Genomic DNA, 22,595 nt, shown 5'->3' on the forward strand with positions numbered 1-22,595 from the left:
CCAAAAAACAGCATCAGGTATGCTAGTTAATGTATTGTTTGATATATCCCTACATAAAGATAAAATTAGCCCGTTTGTACAATTAAATGTTTAACATTTCGACCACTTACAGAAAACAGAGAAAGTACTTATAGGAGAGTGATTCTTATATTTACAAGTACGTAGAATGTGGCGATAGTTAATAGGGAACTACTTAAACCAACAAGCACAACTAGGCGTTCTAAAAATAATTGACAGTAGCTAAGATATTAATTTTTACAGCAATTTAATACCTGATCTTTCCAAAGTTTCTTTAAAGTGAAAGAAGTCAAAATAATAATGGACAACCTTAACATTTTTTGTTTTCTTATAATAGATTCTGGTTGTCTTATAATAGATTCTGGTTGTCTTATAATAGATCCTGGTTGTCTTATAATAGATGCTGGTTGTCTTTTTTCCTCTCAAAATGTGTGTGTTACTAGCCAAATTAGTGCTGATCACAGCTTGACATTTTTATTTAATCTATTCATAACGTATCTTTGTTTAATGTATGATAATAACATTTGTTTAAAGACTTTGTTCTCCTTTCGATAAGTTTTAAATATTTAGCATGTTTGGACCCTGTGTTAATCACGTATACCACATTCTTCTTCAATCATGATTATCACGTACAACGACGTTCATATTGAACTTTCAGATGCTGTAGAAATATCTTGCACCAGCATATTATATTCTATTACACCGCATAGGAATGTAATATACCTATTAATGATATAAGAGCTAAACTTAAGGTAATATTTTCCAACAAGTTTATAACAGAGAAAAGTTGAGAAAACGTATCTCGTTATGTCATTTGGATACCAGGAACAGAAATTGTGTCAAATTGTCGTATAGTTTTCTGCTCGAATAGCAATCCTACCCAAGTATGTCAATCGTAATTCGTTCGTGTTCCGACGATGGATTGGAAATAAACGCGTCACGTCTCTTTATATATCTCGGTTTCCAATTGGTCAATTTTATGGGAAAGTCTAAATGATTCTCGTAGTTATCTGATCTTGTTTCATTTCATACTGGGTGACAAGTTCTATTCAGACAAAAACTAACAGTTTTTTTTAAAACAATTTTAATAATTAATCATTTACTGCGAGACGTCTATTTCCAATTTTGCGTCAGTAGACGAAATAATTACTATTGACATACTTGGGTAGGATTGCTACGGATGATTCCGACAACGAAAGTAAGCGTGTTATACACCATTGTGAAGATAAATCAATTTAGATTTACGACATAACAAGTTTTAGTGGGGTTAACAGCCGAGAAACGGAATTTCGTCACCCCCTGACATTTTTCTAAAATGTGAGTTAAGTACCTTTTGTTATATAAAGGTATATAGGAAATTTTCTGAGACGAGTGCCTGTGATCTTGACCTCACTACTAGTACAGAAAAACTATACGGCTGGTCTTTGCTAGCCTGTTTCTTTATAACTTTTTTTTGTATCTGAATTGTACGACGTTTTTAATTAGAGAGTAATACATTTTGTATTTTAAAGACGGTTGGTAACATTCATTTGACATGGCTCGGTACTTATACATCCCGTCATTGTGTTATTGTGCTATCAATGGTAATTTTTTGTATTCTTGTCTTTCGTTTTTGCTAATGAGCTTTATATATATGCCTTTCTGTTTGTCTTTGTTGGCATTTTTTTTTATGTTATACATGTTATAGTGATAAAGTTCATAACACAATGCTGACTGCTGTAACCGTATTATTGACATTTTTAACTACGATGTCTGTTTGTCACATCGTTTTCAATATAATGGGATGTTATGCGACTGTCTCACAAGTGAAAGGTTTAGTTAGCTATAAAACCAGGTTAAATCCACCATTTGTCTACATAAGATAATGCCTGTACCAAGTCAGGAATATGACAGTTGTTATCCATTCGTTTGATGCGTTTGAGCTTTTGAGTTTGCCATTTGCTTAGGGGCTTTCTGTTTAGAAATTTCCTCGGAGTTCCGTATTTTTGTTATTTTACTTTTTGCAGATGAAATACCAAAGATGTTCATTCCGGTTCATGTATGATGTGTGAAGCTATGGATTTTGCGTTAACACTCTCATTTGTCAAGTTTTGAAGCTTGTATGTGATAATTTATTGATGATCACTTTGTTACATATCAGTGACGTGGGAATATAATTATTAGGGGATGCAAACTTGTAAAGGTGACTGGCAAAAACAAAAATTCTACCTTAGAACAAATAAATGCCAAACAGTGTGTAGGTGAGAGTGGGGTCAAATCATAGCTTTGTTTTGTCTCGCACCAATTTTCGAAAGTCCCGCGACCTAAGCATCTACACATAAATACCCTCAAATGACCGATTTGTCATAACAAATATTGTAATGATCATAAAATATTTGTTTTTCGTTTTCGTTTTTACTTTTTTGGATTGAAAGATGATATTTTTATTTGTTATATCTATAATCCTCCAGAAAATTCTTCATATAAAAAATCTCTACAAGAAGATATTTTTGACCTTATTGAGAAAGACATTTCCAAATACTCTGATACTGGAAAAATTCTATTAGCAGGGGATCTAAATGCTAGAACTGGTACCCAGGTCATAGACTTTATAAATAAGGATGAATCACTTGATATATACCAGTTTTTGATAAAATTTCTCCAGATCTTAACCTTCCTGTACGTTACAGTATGGATGAGGTTTTGTCAACACGTGGCAAAAGTTTAAATGAGATTTGTATTCAATATGGATTGAGAATATTAAATGGTCGTACCCCTGGTGACTTTACTGGCTAACTCACTTGTTATACACCAAATGGTAGCAGTGTTGTTGATTATTTTATAGCCTCTGCGAACCTAATGGAAAATATCTTATTTTTTAAAGTGCATAAATTTTTGGGCGAGCTTTCAGATCACTGCCAAATTTCAGTAATGCTAAAAATAGATTGTAAAATTAAGAATAATGTTGATGATAAGACACAAATCCCCCTATCAACTTATATATGGGAAGAAACTTCTCCTCAAGAATTTCAAACTGCCTTATCATCAAATAAAATACAAAAAAAAAAAAAAAGAAGTTAATGATAATGTTTATGATAATATTGATAATGTTGTTTCTGATTTAAACTCCATCATAACAGAAGCAGCTGACATCTCCCTTAAACTAAAACGCCCAAAAAAGAAAAACCCAAAACATTTAAAAAATATAAGACAACCGAAATGCACTTACAGGCTTAAGACGACAATTAGATAGTAAGGAAAAACTCCTTAAAAAATTTAGCAAAGATCAAATTGTTAAAAGATCTTATTTTTCACTATTAAAATTGTACAGAAAAACTAGAAAACAGAAATTAAAGGAATTTAGACGAAGTGTAGTGGATGAGCTTGACAACCTTCATGAAAATAACCCTAATAAATACTGGAATTTACTAAATGATTTATCTAAAGATACAAACAAATCTACATCTCTAGACATTCCATGTAATACATGGTTTGATTATTTTAAAGAGCTAAATAAAAGTAAAATTAATACAACCGATAACAATTTTATTAATCGATTTAAGCAATTGGAAAAGGAAAAGTATTCCCAGAACTTGACTTCCACATTAATAATAAAGTAGTAATTACAGCTATATACACATTAAAGAATAAGAAGTCAAGTGGCTTTGACATGATCCTAAATGAAATGCTAAAATGTAGCCAGTCATTTTCTATTAACAAGTTTAAAAAAATTATTTAATCATATTCTTTTAACTGGCTCCTTCCTTACTATGTGGGCAAACGGATTTATAGTGCCAATATTCAAGTGGTTCTACTGATGACCCCTCAAATTACAGGGGTATAATCATTGGAAGTGCACTAGGAAAACTATTTGCAAAAATATTAAACATAAGGCTAGAGAATTTTTTACCAAAGAGAAATATAATATGTAAAGAACAGATTGGTTCTTGCAAGAAAAAAAGAACAAGTGACCATATGTTTGTTCTCAAAACATTAATAGAAAAATATACTCAAATGAGCCCTAAGCTTCTCTTTTCTTGTTTTGTCGATTTCAAAAAGGCATTTGATACAGTTTGGCATATAGGTCTCTTCTATAAACCAAGACAATATGGCATCAGTGATTTATATTATAATGTCATTAAAAGCATGTATAAAAAGACTGAGTTGAATGTGAGAATTAGCAAATCTCACATGACAGACTCCTTCTCATCTAATATAGGGGTTCGCCAAGGGGATCATCTCAGCCCTAACCTTTTTAAATTATTCATTAATGACCTCCATGAAATATTTGATACAACTTGTGACCCAGTTCAACTTGACTCAATTCAGTTGAACTGCTTATTATATGCTGATGATGTAGTTTTGCTATCTGAAACTTCAGAAGGCTTACAAAACAGTTTAGATAAGTTGTGCCTGTACTGTTATAAATGGGGATAAGAAATTAACCTTAAGAAAACAAAATGTTTGGTTTTCAATTGTACAGGAAAAATAAATCATGCATCTTTTAAATTAAATAATTGTCCTATTGACAAAGCTAGACAGTATACATACTTAGGAATAAACTTCAGTGCCTCTGGAAGCTTTAAAGAGGCTAAACATGATCTATATAAAAGAGGATTAAAAGCTCTTTTTAAAATTGATAAAATATTTAAAGGTTATAAACCCAAAATTAAAACTTTACTTCATATATTTCACAACACAGTAAAACCAATTTTAACTTAAGGAAGTGAAATTTGGGGTGCTTTAGATTCACAAAAATTAACTAAAAAAGGAGATTGTTATTTTGAAAAATTATGTAAAGAACTGCAAACTGAATCAGTTCATTCAAAAATCTGTAAATTTTCACTGGGAGTAGGAAAGAGAAGCACAAATATGGCAGTGATAGGTGAGCTAGTAGTGGGAGATATTATGGACATAATTGTTCAAATCGTGATACAAGCATGAAATTTGGTATAAAAGTTGACTAAATGCTACTTAAAAAAAATCCGCGCTGGCCAGAAAAAAAAAATCATTTTTTCAAAATGGACACCACACATTTCGGAAATGGCGTCATTACAAATTGGCAATAATTCGTTAATCCTTTGAAAGGTGTGTTATATGTAAAATCCAATGTTAGATTTGATAAAAAAAAAAAAGTAAATGACAGTTCCTAAATTACGACTAGAAAACACATTAATGAAACTAAAGGTGACTTCCGGTTTCAAAATGCCGGCAAAAAAGTCAAAAATTTCAATTTTTATACTTTCAAGCAACTTCACAAAGGATGTAAATCCATGAAAGATGTGTTATAGGTATAATCCAATGTAAGTTATGATAAAACGTTAAGTACGACAAAACAACACATAAATGAAAAAAAAAGGTGACATCCGGTTAAAAAATGGCGACAAATATTTTTATAATTTTCATCAACTTAACAAGTGATAACACGCTTTGTTAAGTTTAAATGCCTAGTTTGGTTAGAAAGACAGGTTGCTTATCTGATAGTTGCCTATACAACAACCCGTACAAGTAAGGCCAGAACGGTAGCATCTACAGTTACCAACACAGCTGGATTTTCGCCTCCACATTTCAAAGTTTCCTGACACGAGGATGCAACGGCAGTCAAGGAAGTCCATTTTGGTTTCCAAATGTCATTGATTCTTTCTTTCATCCAATCCCAATGTTTATGACTTGGTACATGTACCTGTCGAATACATGAATCAGGCTGAGCCCAAACAACTCCTCCTTGATATACTTCTCTTTTGATGTGCTCTGGAAAAGAACCTCTTGTAGGCGGAATTGCATCATAATGCCGCTGCATCCTGGCAAACAATTTACATCGTGCCTCGCTTCATACTTAAGCCAAACTAAACGTCCTTTACATCTGGAAAAACTTCTATTGTTAGCCAAGCTGACCTCTTCCCTTTCTCACGACAATTCGACAAAGTGCCACATCCACTAAATGCATGGACGAAAGTAAGAGCAGCTACACAAGGACCAAACGCATTTAATATGTCACGTACAGAAAGCCATCAAAAGTCGTTATTCCTTCCATAACCTATCCACAATTTGTTCTACCTAATTTTCTGATTACTGCAATTATTGATACTATAACATATGTGTCAGTACTACATTTTTGTACCTAAATTACATTTCACAACATTTTTCATAATCATGCCGAACATGGACAAACATTCGTGTATTTGCTTCTTCATGATTACAAGGAGATAGATAGGAAGTATCTTTATTGAAATTGCAAAGAATATTTTCACCATGAGTAACATACACAATTGTTTTAGTCTCTCAAGAAGCAATTTTGTCAGCAAGAAACTTGAACAATTTCGTTTCGTGGTCATCTTCACAGAGAAAACTACTACAAACCCTTGGTGTTCTACGAGAACCAACACCTTCCATCTGCCACAAGAACCTTTAGTAAACATTAAATACAATGTCTACTTTTGAATATTTATCGATGCAAGATTTTATATAAGGCAGTATGACATCATTAGTATAATCATCAAATATTTTTGCCCAACTTTGTGACCTGGAATTAACCATTGCTACCCCACCAACGATATATGCGTCCGAATTTGGATCAGCAAATCGCAGAATGTTTCAAGTAAACCCATTTGCAGCGATTTAATACCACTATTTCAAGTGACATCCTGAGATAAAGACGGAGAAGCAGCTTAGTTTTTATGGATAAAGAAATATTCCAAGTAAAACTGTCTACTGTGACAAGAAATGAAAAGTCTAGAAAAGATATCGCAATCACTTTATAGGTTCTCTAGCTTTGTTTTTGACAAAAACGTTTTGCATTTACTGTTCTTCGTATTGTTTGGACCAATATCTTGGAGTTTATTTACATATCTTATCTGTTTCCGAATCAACAATTTCCTAAATGGAGTATTTTATTTTACAAATCTGACGACTCTTCTAGAAATGAATTTCAAGACTTGTTCATCACTTTACAAATCCTTTAAAGCTGTTTAAAGAAATCTTTTAGTGTTTTCGTACAGTCTTCATTATGTCGTTCGTCTGTTGTAGAATGACCCAAACCACTAGATCTTTCAAATTCATATTCTAGTATACTGACGCCTGGTCCAGCTACCATCCATTTGTCTAAAAGTGATCTTTGGTTAATCCTATGGCACCAACATCGCACTTCACAATTGCATTATTCTGTTTTTGTGCCTGATAAGTTGTGTAATAAGAAAGACATTTGCTGGTCTTACGTACAGTGAAATTATCATTTTCAAATTCCATCGCCACCTGTGGGTGATGTTCGGGAAGGGAAGTCATATATCGGAGACGGTTCGGTAACGATCGAGCATAATTCACACGATCAAGACCTGATACAATATGCTATCATGCTTTATATGGACTGTTTGAAAAGTACGAAATCTCACTCATGAAATGAGCATAATACCAAAATCAAAAGAAGTTCTTAATTTATAATTGAACGCCAGTAATTAAACTGTGGTCGAGATGACTCTATTTCCCTTCACTAGTCTTTTAAATCACGGAACGCCACAGAGTCATGACATAATTATATATTCTGAGTTTAGCTTTCATAATCTGAAATTAACAATTCAAGCAAACTACATGCGGTTGTCTGTTGGCCTGTCTAGTTCTAGATACATTTGAACATACATAAAAAGAATCTGCCGTTTTTGGTGTTGCAATATTGGCTTCAGTAAGACAACATGTCCATCCCCTATCACGAAATATATCACCCAGAGTTTTATAACAAGTCATTTCAATGTGCAATTCACCAAACATGACGATACACTTATCTTTCCCGTACAAATCAGGCCATTCCCACTGAATTTCAAAAAGTTGGTGATCTGCAGTTACAATTGATGTTTTTCCGGGATTAACCACATTTTTGCCTTGACCATCGAATACCTGAGAATTGCCTGGTAGTGCATACAAATCGCTCTCTATAAATAGTTTGCACATGCGCAAAAGTTTTAAACACATGTGTATCATAACCTTGAAAAATTTTATTAAACCAATTGATAATATTATTAGAAATCCAAAAACACTAAACTTATGGTAAATAGTTCAAATGGTTTTAAAAGAATTTTGTTACATTTTAGCGCATGCGCAAATACTTGATATTCATTTTTAATAAATATGTGATGTAAGGAATGTATCCACCGAACCTGGTAATTGTTTGTTACTAAAAAGAAGTTAAAAGAAAAGTTTTCCAGAAAAATCAGTATTTTCAAACTAAAGAAAACAGCAATTTTAGAAAATGGCCGTGGCCATCTTGAAAAAAATCATTTTTTTTTAATGGCCAGCAGTTAATTCTTAAAAAGTATATTATAATGATGCTTTGTGGTAATTTTCATGCTTGTATCATCATTTGCACAATTCCCTCAATTTTGCTTGCTAATATCTCTAACTATAGGGAGATATCCTTTATTTATTGAAGTTATAGTTAATATGTTTTCATACTTATCACGTTTAACAAGTACAGACGACCAATTATTGTCTGAAGCTCTCCTTGTATCAAAATCCTTATCAAACCATAGTAAGAAAAGTTGGTTTAATTCTATAAGTTCATTAGCAAAATACTTATACATAGATTTATCACAAGTTTTTAATATGAAATCAAACTTGAAAAGATTTATTTTAAACAAACTTAAATTAAAGTATAATAAGTTGTGGTATTCATCTTTACACGATGACAGAAAAAATATGTCATTTGGAAATAAAATTAGAACATACAGACTTTTGAATAGAAATATATATTTTGAACCTTATTTGGCTATAGGTAATAGAAATCTGAGAATTCAGAATAAGTAATCATGATTTAGAAATAGAGAGAGGTGGATACAGGGGACTTCAGGCAATGGATAGAATTTGTAATCTTTGTAAAAAAGAAGTGGAAGATGAACTCCATTTTTTACTTAAATGTTCATCTTTGGAAAGTGAGAGAGTTTCCATTATTTCCAACATAGTTAAAAGTTACAAAAACTTTCACAATTTAGATAATTATAAATCACAATTTTTTTGACTAATGTCCAATAAAGATAGTCACATTTCTAATCAAGTGAGCAATTTAATTAATAATTTAAATGTTGTTCGAAAACAACTAGTATTAGAAACTTAGTGAGTTTATATATTTTACTGTAAAAAGACAGAGGCATAATTTAGATATTTGTAAAGCTTCTTTTTGTAGCATCATAAAAACACCAGGGGAAAAACCAGAATATTTAAATTCAGTTTCCTATATTTTTTAAGATCACTGTATTTGTCAAAGTTTAAACATGATACATTTTATAAATAAACATTAGTGTGTCTTTCTTTTCTCTTCGTTGTAATCATTGATTTAATTGTATTCAAATAATTGTAATAATTTTGTAATCATTTGTACCAAATTTAAATTGTGATTATTCTGCCTGTAATGGGCGTCTTTAATTGACAATAAAATATATTTGATTTGATTTAATTTGTATTATAAAACACATTGTTTTTTTTTCTGTAAGATCAGCTAACATGTTTTCCTTGATAAAGTTACAGCTGTAAGAGAGATTTGATACTTCTTCGTGTTCTGGTTTACAAAAAAACAAAAGATCCTTTTATTTCAAAAAAAGACTATGATCAGTGTAAATGTTATGAACAATTTCATCCCATTTTTCTGCACAAAGTATATTTTATGTATTTCGTATTTTAATTTTATTCTGCCTTTTATTACAAATTTTGTTTTGTTTCACGGTTTGAAACTATATTCAGGTTTAACGAGTCTGGTGATATTTTCCGAAATTATTCCGTTTGTCGTAAAATTGAAACAAAAATCTAACATAATACCATTTTAATACGTTGTGGGTTGTAGATTGGTTGCCTTTAAACTGCGCTATGGTGATTTGAAGATTGAAGAGTATTCATATTGTGAATATCTTGTTGTCTTATTATCAATGTATTTCGAATACATTTATTTTCGAATATATTTGTTTAATATAAAAAAGAAGAAGTGGTATGAATGCCGACGAGACAACTCTTCGCACGAGACTGAATGAGACAGAAATTAACGACTATAGGTCACCGTAAGGCCTTCAACAATGAGCAAAGCCCATACCAAATAGTCATTGAAGTATGAATATAAAACATATGAACACAAAGAGATTAAGAAGAATGTTTCAAATAGTTTTATAAGCATGCCATTTGGCAGTTTTGGTTAGAGGATATTTATTCAAACAATACTTACAGGTATACCAAAAAAACGTTAGAGGAGAACAGATTAGGTTGCAGGGTGGTCAAAATGTTCCCATCAATATATCTTGTAATAGGATAAAAAAAAATATTTGAATTTCTTGATGAAATATATATACACGAATCAATTACTAAAAAGTCGCTTTAATCATTTATGGATGAAGAAAGTCGAAAGACATAAATTTACAATCGATTGTCTTTCTTGTCGACTTTTATTAGCCAATGTTGGCCTAATACATTTTCATAACGCACTACTTCTTCTCAATATGAAGAAGATTTACATGGTTCAAAAACATAAAAAAAAAGTGACCAGAAGCGGATTAAATTGTTCTGAATGACATCTATAAAATAATCGTATTTGCAACTTAAATATTGTCATAAAGTATTATGCATATGTCTTTTAGCTAACAGTTGTTCATAAGTGTTATTTGAGAAACACAGGTCTTGAGCATGAATACTTGTGAGTATTGTGTCCGAACTGCTACTAATGGACTATCAGTGCCCCAGGATATCATCCCTTTATCAGACAATTATTAGATATTGACATAGTTTATCTGTGTATTTTATTCCCGAAAATAATGTATGTTACTGAAACTAGGATTTTAACTCCTTAGCGCAAAGTTGACTAAACGTGTTCTTAGTCTTTATTGACACGCTTTGTTTTCATTCTACAAATGTTTCATACTATAATCTCTGATATTTTTTTTTCCAGAGAATTGTTTTCTAGAAACACATGTCGTTGGATGTAATGGCTTTTTAAACGATATACGGTTATGATTATTTTAATACGATATGATTCATTTTGATTGATATTTGAAACTCATCTCCGAAGTTGTACTTAACATGTGCAATAAGACGGGTGTCACTAGTAGGACATGATCTGCGTTCCCTCCCGGAGGCATTAGGTAACTCAATGCATTTTGTTCAGTTCGTTTTGCTCAATCTATAGTTTCCTATCTGTATTTTATTAACGTGTATGCCTTTTAGATTTCTCTAATTTTGTTTTTCATAGCAATGTCAGTTTATCTTGATTTATCATATGGTTTAATTTTTAGTTAAAGAGGTAAGGTTGGTAAAATCGTCGTGTTTGTGATTACTGATATTGTAATAAGATACTTGCATTTTCAACAAAGCAACATTGCTCCTAAACAGGTTTTCCGGAAGAGTTGTTAATTTATTCTTTCCTAGGTGTCTGAAAAAAAATTAATTAATTAATCTTGAATATGAAGTTTTGATACACTAAGAATGCATAAATGCACGACAAAAACACTACGCGTACACGAAAACTGGAAAAAGCAAAAAAATATCGCTCCCTGTTATCAATGTTTACTTTCTGACCTTCATTTTAAAGCCTCAATGAATTTTACAATGAAGAAACACTACAAAAAATGAAAACAACACATAATACATTTCATGCGTCCGATGCGCTTTTCTGGATATAACTTCATCAGAAACGCTAAAACCGAATATTTGAAAGCCAACGATCTAAGAATGGAAACAGTTGAAGACTGTCATTACCAAAAAGGACATACAAAATAGCCGAGTCCATCTAAGGTCTTTGCTTGAGGAAGTTAAAACCTTAGTTTCTAATGATTTCAAAATTTTTAAACGGACAATATCAGAAATGTGTGTTAGAAATCTCCGAACTGATGATACCCTCATAGACTGAAAGTCCACCAGCAGAGGTATAAAACTATAAAACCCGGCAGATTTAAGAAGACCCGTTTGGGTGACATATTGTTGTTCTATTTGCAATTATAAAATTAAGAATGGAAACTATGCTTCTACATCGCTATATAGATGTGCTCCAGATTTGGTCGTCGTGTTTCTTTAATTATGCGAACCACTTCATACAGGAGGTCCTCAATATTAATGAATCGACGCTGACATTGTATTTTCACTTTATGTTCCACAATGAACATGACGTTATCTTACTGAATAATTGATAGTTTGATGACTATGTTGAACACATCTATCCCACCAAACTAAAAATAGACGATACGACAGTTACTGCAACCTCAGGGTGCTGGATATTCTCGCTGTGCTAAACAACTTAGTGGTGGCTTGGGCTGTGTTCTGTTTTTTGGTTGGGGTGTTGTCTCCTTGGCACAATCCCCGTTTTCATTGTCAATTTTATAGCTTAGTTTGCCTCATATCTAGAAATTTACAATGATGTTTGAGAAGATAACTTTTTGACAAAAGGGATGATTTTAATGTCCCAGTTATGTAGAATAATTCAAGCAGGGACAGCTCGAAGAGTGAATTCCCACCAGTTGATACGATATTCCAAAGCTTGTGTTTCCTTTCGTGACTTTCTTAATAGAAGGTTGCTACTTACAAGAAAACTTTTGAGCAAAGGGTTCCAAGTAATAACATTGAAGTCATCTTTTTGAACATTTTAGAGTTGTCCTTTAGGGTTGGTAGACCTTAATATCTGTGTTAAATATGATTACAGTATGTCAAGTTTGTCGTTACAAAACTCGTGTTCACTCTTCTCTCCATCCCAGAGGCCTTATATCTCTCTTTGTTTTTTGTTTGGTGCCTTTTGCCCAATTAATAGTTTAATATGTTTTGTTTTGTGAATTTGTTTGTCCTTTCGTTGTTTATTTTCATAGCAATGTATGTTTACTATGACTTATATTTGAATGCCCACTTTGTATCGTCTGTCTTTTTTTTGGGGTTGTGATTTTCTTTTAAGATCTCAAGTGTGAATTGTCGTCGTGTTTTTAATTACTGATACAGTAATAAGATACTTGCATTTCCAACAAAGCAATATATGTTTCAAACAGGTTTTCCGGAAGAATGGCTAGATCATTCTCTCCTAGTTTTCTGAAGAAAAAAAACACTGATGTTAAATATAAAAGTATGTGTTTCTATGTTGTTACTAATGACTAATTGGAAGGAGGAATGACTAATGACTAATGACTAATGACTAATTGGAAGGAGGAAGATGAAACGGCATATCTAAAATTGATAGGTTGTGCAATCTTTCCGAACCAAGAGATGTTGGTAATAAATACTGGTATATCATAGCATACGATGCTCTTAATCTAGCCAAAATGAAGTTGTTACCTCACTATTGTACTTTTTATCTAAGTTCAAGGTTCAACAATAACTGAGCTAAAACAAAACTATAATTATACATGTTATAGTTCTTGCAAAACTGTGTAAATTTATGAACAAAATATAAATGAGAGGGTCATTCCTCCTGGTAAGTTTGTTTTCGATACTTTATCAGTTTATGTCTGTGTTGTTCACATATAAATATTAAGTGCATTATGCATAATATATAACTGTTATTTGAGGTAAATGAAATATAAAATCAATTCCAATGATCGTTTAACTCTCTACATTATATAATAAGATTAAACTAGATAACAGCCCAGGAACTATATACCAAAATTCATAGATCATTTGAAAATGTACCTATTAAGTAAACAATTATTAAATCAATAATTGAATAAAAAAGCAATAAAATAATTACAAAAGTTAAAACTAGATCAAACAACTGTATAAAGTAGTATAACAAAAATACCAAACTCCGAGAAAATTCTAAACGATAGGTCCCTAGGAAAATGGAATGATCTAAAGCTCAAACATAGCAAACGAATGGATAACAACTGTCATATTCCTGACTTAGTACAGGCATTATCTTATGTAGAAAATTGTGGACTAAACCTGGTTTTATAGCTAGCTAAACATCTCACTTGTATGACAGTCGCTTACAACTCATGAGTATGTTATTGTAAAGAAAGCACCGCAACAAGGACTTGATGATTATAAGTCACTTGTGTGTTAAATTATTCACTTAAATTAAAAAAGGTGACATTTTTTGTGACTTTTTACTGTTTGAAATACGTATACAGTATTTTCGACCGGAATATTTCGCGGTCGACCAGATATGATTCTCTGTTTGTAAGGGTGTGCGTTTGCAAAATTTAGTTTTAAGGAAGACTCTCTAGTTACTTTGCTCGAATTTCACGGACTTTTAATGGCATTCAAACTTTGAGATTAGAATGTTCTTCATAAGTAGACAAATTGTGTAAGTCTAACGGGTCATTCTACATGTTAAGCAATTGCAGTTAGATGATGCTATGACATGTATAAAATGGCAGAGAATATATAATATATAACAAAGGTGTCTACTTATAATGGCTACATACAGCACTATTGTTGTCTCAGGAAAGCTTGGTACTTCTGTAAGTCCTCTACTTTTGCAATCATAGGCGGGTCCAATGGTATAACACAGCATATCACAGATAGATGTTATGTTACAATCTTGATTGGCATTGCAACACTCTCCAATAAATAATAATAGAGTTATTTCCGTGCACCAAAGTAAAGACATGTCGTTTCTTTATCTTTTCCTGTACATGGCATGAACAGGTTTCAAGGAACTTTTTATATATTGTTCGTTGTATATATGTTTGGAGCAAACATGTATATATCTATTCCTTTCTTTGTTCCTTAACTCATTTACTGTCATATCAAATTATGTTTTCCTTTTTAATTGAAGAATGCACTACGGATAAAAAAAACACAGGTATCATCTTAAACGTTATTTTTATTTGGATCATAGACAAACACGTTGGATAGCGTTTATGAAAATAAAAATAGACTTTTATACAGCTTTGGCATTCATTATATATTGTGTTAGTTAAAAAAGTATATTTGAACCTTTTATTGTTGTACCCATGTCATGTTACTATTTTACTGTACTCTACTTTTCTACATTGTTGATGGACACGTATTTTGTGATGATGTAGGAAGTGGCAATATTGTATCTGACTTATTGGAACTTTAGTATTTATTGTAGCGATGAATATTATAGATTATGTATGTTTAGATATACCATGACATGTACTTACAAATTAACAGTGATCGAAGATTGTACTTAAGGATATATATTGTCACGATTTTATCTCCTGATATAACTATTATTTCTTGAAACTTGCTTGGCTTACGAACTCTCACTTGTAATTGTAGATGTATTTTTTTTTATAATAGAAAGAAATGTTCACCATACCATAGTTAAATAGAATCCATGTACTTATATTCATACATATACATAACACTCATGGTCAAACGAAGAGTGAGTGTACATGCTTTAAAAAGTTCATATATCAAACATGGAAAAGTGGTTTCATTACCGATGAGACAATATCTCAACAAAGATTAAATAACACGAATGTGAATCACTACAGACCAATACTAGGCCTTTAACGATGAGTTAAATGTATTCCGTAGAGTAAGATAAAATGCAGGGTCAGATGACTCACGATTAAATATTTCGAAGGAGAAAAAAAAACAGTTTTTACTAAATTGAAAATCTTCAAATGTTTGATAATTGAAAAATAAACAATGCATTTACTGTTTACAAATGCAATATAATAAACAACGCAGATACTTTTATATACATATACGGGAAAACATTAAGGCACTAGGTATTTATAGTCAATATGAATAATCACATTTTGTTTATTAAGATGTCAAATTGTTCTAAAATGTTCTCCATAAATTGATTTATATAAGAAAAGCTTTCATATTCCTTTTTGTTTGCAATGTAGCCATTAAATACTTATTGATACTAACAGATTAATTTGACTTGCAGAAGCAGCATTTTTTTCATTTAAAAGTGCTGTTTTAAACACTAATGATTTGCTTATTAGGTATACAACATATTTTAGATATGCAATTGAATGTATAAGCACTGCTTATAGTGTTCTTATTTTAATCATGTTATAGTGTGAATATATATCCACAACCATTCAGCTGTATCTGCATCAGCCTGTTATTTCAATAATATATAACATAGACTAACATTATTGCTGTACGGGTATATAACCCCGTCAACCTTTGAGACTCGGGGATGTGTATTCATGTACATACAGAGCCCCATCTAGAGTGCATAAAACCCAATGTCGTGCTGAATCTAACATCTTAAACGATTCTCAACGATAAATCAAATAGCACACGTGTCCTTAACCAAGTCAGGAATATGGAGGTTGTTATCAAATAGTCCGTTTCATGTATATTGGCGTTTTTTGTTGTTTTTTTTGCACTTCAGTGTTTCTGCTGTTTCGTTGTTTTCCTCTTATAGTTGATGTGTTTTTCTCTGTTTTAATTTTTGACCATGATTTGTTTTTGCTTAATCGATTGATAACTATTGCACAGCGGTATACTAATGTTGCCTTTATTTAGACCATAGCAAAATCTATTATGTCTATTGATGATCTAAATTATATCAAACGGATTTTTCTTATCTTGCAAACTGGGCACCTAATTAGTCAGGGAGATCAGAAAATGTCTGTACCAAGTCAGGAATATGACAGTTGTTGTCCATTCGTTTGAGGTGTTCGAGCTTTTGATTTGCCATTTGATTAGGAACTTTCCGTTTTGAATTATCGTCGGAGTTCAGTATTTTTGGGATTTTACTTTTTTTCAATATAATTATTTCTTTATTTAATTCATCTCCCTGAAAATGTGAAGTGATTGTCAATACGACAACTACCCACCAGTGATCAAATGCAGTGGATGTGAAGACTCTTTTGAAGGGAAAGGAGCAATAAGGGCCATTATTGGCCCCATCCCGAAATTTAGTTTAATTTGTCATGTTGTAAATCTATACCACACAGCTTCTGCAAATGGTGACATTTTGGGTCTATATCGTATATTATGTTGCCTAGCAACCAGTATAATGGTGGAAATAAACTAATTAAATATGCTAAATATACAGCGTAAGGATGTTCGCTTCTCTTGTTTTTTAATATTTGCCATATATTCAGAATCCTCTGGTTTTATCAGTGTGGTGTCATAAAAAAAAAATTCCCACTAACCCCTACTTTTTTTTTCATAATTTTATCATATATAGCTTAAAAGCCATATTTGAAAATGCTATAAAATCCTTGTTATTTTTTCATAATTTTTGAATAAAAAAGTGTCCCAATGTTTAATGTATGAAAAGTCTAGAGATAATTTTTTTCCCACCAAATCGTCAATGGCTTATATCTCCTAAACAAGAACACTTGTTCTGCTTTTTAAGTTCCTTTATTTATATACTATCAATTCGTAACGGTCTTTACAAAATCTTTTTATTTTTAAACAGAATAGCTCAAATCCTTAAATCCATTCATATTTGAAATCCACCATGTTTAACATGCAGTAAATTATACATTAATACTCTGTTTGAATTCAAGAAAACTGATAATATCAATGAAATGAGATGTGAACAATACGTAAATGGGACAGCAACTAGTCGACACACTTACATCTATAGAAAGAATATAATGGTACCATTTGCAAACGCAATCGAGAACTACACAATGGTATCAAATACCTGTGACTAAATATGAATAGTGATTTAAAAAGCGCCAGGTAGTTTCATATTCCGGAAACGGTTTTCCGATGTATGTTTGACATTTAACATGTACTCTCTCTCTTCCTGTTTAACGATCATATAACTTGGCATGTTTTACTGATGTTAGTCAATAAATAGACAATATCTCAAGTCGTACATTTGTGTAGTGATTTTCCTTATTGGCGTGGTGGCAGCGAGATTACGTCCCACGTTCTTCATACAAAAGTGTGTAAGTCATTCCGTAATAAAAACATTACTGTGAACGCAAGTGAACGACAACCTAAATATTATCATAAACATGGCTAGCTCCACCCGGGCACCAAAGCAGTGGTGCTTAACAAAGATTGAAACTGTGAACACTTTTGAAAACTGGCGCCAGAACCTTATATATACATTTTCTTTAGACAGAAACTTTGCACCTTTTCTTGTGTCTGGAACAAAATGGGAAAAGAAAACAAAAACAACAACTCACAGGGGGCTTGCAAATGATGGGGAAGAAGTCCCAGAAGCTAACAGAAAGACACGAGAGCAAAAAGTTAGCATGCTAGAACTTATGTTAGGACAGATTGCCAACTACTGCCCAATAATTTCTAGGAACACCATTGTTAAAAACTCCACATCGATTGACAACATTTGGCAAACAATCCGCCTACACTATGGTTTTCAGATTACGGGTGCACATTTTGTTGACTTTGATGCTATCCACTATGACCCAGGCGAGAGACCTGAAGATTTGTACCAACGATTAATGGCCTTTATTGAAGACAGTCTGCTAAGAAAAGATATGGGTATAACTCATCACGATGAAGACATAGATGATGACGAGGAACTATCACCTACCTTAGAAAACTTCGTGATATTGACATGGCTTCGTCTCATCCATCCTGAGCTACCTAAACTTATAAAACAGAGATATGGTACAGAGCTTCGTGCGAGAACACTAGCATCTATAAAACCAGAAATATCACAAGCTCTAGAATCACTTCTAGAAGAGTTACGTACAACAGAGGACGCCAAATCCATGAGAGCAGCCGTCAAGCGCTTTCCCAAGACAAAACAATCTTCGTTTGTGCCCCGCTCAAACTTCAAATCATGCCCACTGTGTAAATCAGCAGGACGACCAGACCATCATTTTCTTAGTCAATGCACATACTTACCACAACAAGATCGACAGTTTATGGCTAAAGCTCGTGCTGTATCTGAAATTCATGACGTTGATGAATGTGATTTAGATAACCATGATAATAATGATTCAACCTTTCAAGACCAGTTCCCTGTAGCATCTAACAGAGTTCAGATTCAACAATCACCTTATATTGATGCTTATTATGGCCACAATCCTACAAGACTTACCATTGACAGTTGTGCTACTGGAAATATGATACGTGCCTCCGCCGCTACCAAACTTTACGCAAAAATAACCAGCAGCTCACAGTCAGCCCATCAAGCAGATGGATCATCACCTCTGACTGTTGTGGGAGAAACTAGACTTACATTTACGAGAGATAAACACCAGTTGTATTTTGAGGGATTAGTAGTTGAGAACTTAGATTCTGACATCTTGGCTGGTATCCCATTTATGGAAAAAAAACGATATATCTATTCGTCCTGCACGCCGACAGGTACTTATAGGGAATGTTTATAAGTATGGTTCATCCGCTAACGGAACTTCTAATTGCGCTGTGCGCAGAGCACATGTAGCACGAGCACCATCTGACGCTACAACTTTATGGCCAGGAGACTACATAGATGTAAAAATACCTACAGACATGGTTTCAACTGATGACATATTTTTCATCGAACCTCACAAAAATGATTCTTATGAAAATCTCAATTCCTGGCCTGAACCCAGCCTAGTGTCTAGCGTTGCAGGAAACCTAAGAATACCTAACCTCACTGAAGAACCTCTCGTTTTGAAACGTAATGAACATTTCTGCAATGTACGTTCTACATGTTCACCGGATAATGTTGAAATTAAAAGCCCGGATCATGCAATTGCTCCTAAATCTCAACTCAATAAGGCTCAAGTACTACATTCCGATCTTGTTCGAGTTGACCCAGATGGTCTATTACAACCAGGTATTAAGGACAAATTTAAATCTTTACTTAGACAGTATGACAATGTTTTCAATCCAACATTTAAAGGCTACAATGGCGCAGTTGGAGCTCTAGAAGCAAAAGTTAACATGGGACCAGTTCAACCACCACAAAGAAAGGGACGGATACCACAATATTCAAAAACGCAGCTAGTTACTTTACAGGAGAAATTCAATGAACTCGAAGACAGAGGGGTGTTTAAAAAACCAGAAGATATAGGTGTATCAGTAGAGTATCTTAATCCGTCTTTTCTTATCAAAAAGCCAAATGGAAGTTTCCGACTTGTCACAGCATTTGCTGATGTTGGCCGCTACAGTAAACCTCAACCCTCATTAATGCCAGACGTAGATTCTACTTTTCGACAAATTGCTCAGTGGAAACATATTGTGATTTCTGATTTGACTAAATATTTTTATCAAATACCGTTACATGGAGACTCTATGAAGTACTGTGGTGTCTCAACCCCATTTTGTGGTGTAAGAGTATATGTGAGGTCTGCAATGGGGATGCCTGGATCAGAGACAGCATTAGAGGAACTTACTTGCCGTGTACTAGGCCACCTAGTACAAGAAGGAGTCGTAGCCAAAATTGCGGACGATCTATATTGCGGCGGCAATTCACCAGAAGAACTTCTTACTAACCCGGAAAGAGTGCTACAAGCCTTACAGAAGTGTAGCCTCAATTTATCAGCTACAAAAACAATCATTGCACCCAAACAAGCTACAATTCTCGGTTGGATTTGGGAACTTGGATCAATCCGTGCAAGCCCTCACCGCATTGCTACACTTTCAAACTGTCAGCCTCCAAAGACCGTACGTGCACTAAGATCATTTATTGGTGCCTACAAAGTGTTATCTCGTGTAATTAAGAACTCTTCTGGACTTCTGTCACTTCTTGAAAACGCAGTAGCTGGATCTGAGTCAAAAGATACAATATTATGGACCGAAGAGCTTACATCAGCCTTTACAAGTGCACAAAACGCACGTTCGACCAATCGTTCAATTGCTCTCCCTCGTCCTAACGACCATCTCTGGATTGTTACAGACGGAGCTTTAAAAACATGCGGACTTGGAGCTACTTTGTACATTAACAGAAACGACAAACTTCTTCTTGCTGGATTCTTCAGTGCGAAACTTAGACAAATTCAACGCCAGTGGTTACCATGTGAAATTGAAGCCTTATCAATTGCTGCGTCTATCAAACATTTTAGTCCGTACATTATTCAATCTCTATCTACAGCATGTGTTCTAACTGATAGTAAACCGTGTGTTCAAGCCTATGAAAAGTTATGTAGAGGTGAATTTTCATCAAGTCCTCGGGTTTCTACTTTTCTGTCGACTGCAAGTCGCTTCCAAGTATCTATAAGACATGTTTCTGGATTGGTAATACTTCCATCTGACTATTCAAGCCGTAACGCACCCAATTGTGACAATCCCGCCTGTCAAATTTGCAATTTTATACATCTTCAGGAGGAATGCGTTGTGCGTCACGTAACAACTGCAGATATTCTAAACGGAACAGTAAAGCTTCCTTTTACAAGCAGGGCAGCATGGCTTTCAAACCAGACTGAATGTTCTGATCTCCGGCGAACAGTTGCTCACTTACGACAGGGAACCAGACCCTCTAAGAAACTCACAAATATAAAGGACATTAAGCGCTACCTGAATGTAGCTTCATTAGCTAACGACGGACTATTAGTAGTAAAAAGAAACCTTCCGTTTACACCTTGTCGTGAATTAATAATTGTACCGCGGCAAGTATTAGATGGATTAATTACTTCAATTCACATTAAACTAGACCACCCGTCATGTCACCAGATGAAGTCTATATTACAACGATACTTTTACGCATTAGACATGGACAAGGCTATCGAATCTGTAACTAGTAGCTGTCATCAGTGTGTTTCATTGTTGAAGACCCCAAAGGTCCGCGAAGAGCAAAATTCAGCAGACCCACCTGAAACTATTGGTTCTTCATTTGCCGCATATGTCTTAAAACGTGAGCGTCAGTTAGTTTTTGTTTTACGAGAATGTGTAACTTCTTACACCTTTACAAAACTATTAGATACCGAGCGCCATCACGATTTACGAGATGCAGTTATTCAACTGCTTGCTGAAGTCCATCCTCTAGACGGCCCATTTGCTGTTATCAGGACCGACCCTGCATCTGGTTTTAAAACTTTAGTAAAAGACGAATTGTTAGCTAGACAACGCATCACTATAGAATTAGGCCGCCCCAAAAATGTAAACAAAAACCCCGTTGCTGAGAAAGCTATTCAGGAACTAGAAGATGAAATACTTCGTTCGAACCCGTCAAGCCCAGTATTAACACCATTAACGCTTTCACTTGTCACAGCTCGACTGAATACACGTATTCGAAATCGAGGATTATCCACACGTGAAATGTGGACACAGAGAGATCAGTTTTCCAATAAACAAATACCGCTTGCCGATCAAAACCTAATTATCGCCCAACACGAACAAAGATTAAAGAATCATCCACACAGCGAAAAGACAAAGTGTCCATCAGGCAAATTACCCGTGTGTCCAGATTTAGAAATTGGCGACATAGTATATCTACGATGTGATCTCAACAAAACTAAGTCACGCGATAGATACCTTGTGGTAGCTGTTGATACCCCATGGTGCAATATCCGTAAATTCATTGGATCTCAATTAAGACGACATTCTTTTCGTGTAAAATGTTCAGATTGTTACAAAGTTGCCTATGAAGTTTCACAACTTGAAAACATTCAACGTCTACTACCGCATTCCGACGATGACGACGATGAAAGAATGAACGACATCTCCTCACCTCCATCCGTGCCGGTAATTCCTAAAGCTATATCCGACCTTCCAACATTGCCGTCAGTAATACCGCATCAAAATACTCAACTAGAAAATGTTGAACATTCTCTTAGTATTAACAGTCCGGACATAAACTT

Source organism: Mytilus edulis, chromosome 11, assembly GCF_963676685.1.
Source record: "Mytilus edulis chromosome 11, xbMytEdul2.2, whole genome shotgun sequence".
NCBI classification, from domain to species: Eukaryota; Metazoa; Mollusca; class Bivalvia; order Mytilida; family Mytilidae; genus Mytilus; species Mytilus edulis.